This window comes from Elephantulus edwardii, unplaced genomic scaffold (genome assembly GCF_000299155.1).
Source record: "Elephantulus edwardii isolate Elephantulus edwardi_28Jun2011 unplaced genomic scaffold, EleEdw1.0 scaffold00527, whole genome shotgun sequence".
Classification (NCBI taxonomy): Eukaryota; Metazoa; Chordata; class Mammalia; order Macroscelidea; family Macroscelididae; genus Elephantulus; species Elephantulus edwardii.
Genome location: NW_006400277.1, coordinates 357,670 through 358,788, shown reverse-complemented (window position 1 = coordinate 358,788; position 1,119 = coordinate 357,670).

The window sequence follows — 1,119 nt, the reverse complement described above, 5'->3', positions numbered from 1 at the left end:
TCACTGCTCCAGAAGAAGGTTCGGCAGAAACAAGAGTAAATGCGTAGAGGGTGCGTGCACACTCCAACGCTCATGTGAGTAGGGAGGGAGGAAGCGCACACTGATACACATGGGGAGGGCCTCAGGAGAACCTAAATAATGAAGGAGGAAGTCTGTTGTTCCCTTTCTGGAATAGCTTGCCCACTCTTTGGATATGCTCAGGATCTCCCTGTTGTTCGAGTTAGTGGCCCCTACATACTCAGGCCAGACACCAGTTTGATTCCCCATGTAACTTAATCCTCAATGGTACATGAGTATTTTAGGGGAGGTTGTTAAATCTTATAGATGTGGCAAATATGATTGTCTTCCTAAATGGGTGTGGGGTGTCTGGGTCACAAGCTCCGGCCTGGAACTCCCTCTGTTGTCCTTGCAGATCTCCCAGCAAAGTCCAAGTTTACAAAGATGGCGTTTCCTCACAGACCTCTGGGAACTGTAGTCGGTACCTGCAGTGGTAGCAGACAGGAAGGCTGGGTCTCTAGCCCCAGCCTGGATCTGCCTCTGGTGTCCTTGCAGATCTCCCAGCAAAGTCCCATACCTTCTTTTCAAATGTTCATGGAATGTTCTCCAGAATAGATCACATTTTAGGTCACAAGGCAAATGTCAATAAATTTAAAAAATGTAGAAATAATGCAAAGCATCTTCTCATATCACAATGCTACAAAGCTAGAAATTAATAACAAGAGGATAAAGGAGAAAAAAAACACCATACATTTGGAAGCTGACCAACACCTAGCTTGAACAGGACTGGTTAATAGAAGAAATAAAAAATTAAACTAAAAAGTTTCATGAAACAGATGACAATGAAAATACACCAAAACCTCTGGGAAAATAGCCAAAGTAGTAATCAGAGGTCAATTTATAGCAATAAACAAGCACATCAAAAGGCAGGGGGGAAATGACCATTGACACTCTAACACAACATCTCCAAGAAATTGAAAAAGAATAGCAAGAAACCCGACACCCTCTGTTGTTGTTATGTGCTGTCGAGTCATTTGCGACTCATAGCGACCCTACGTACAACAGCCCTAAACCCTGCTCTATCCTGTGCCAATCTCATTGCCTCTGACACACCCATCCCGA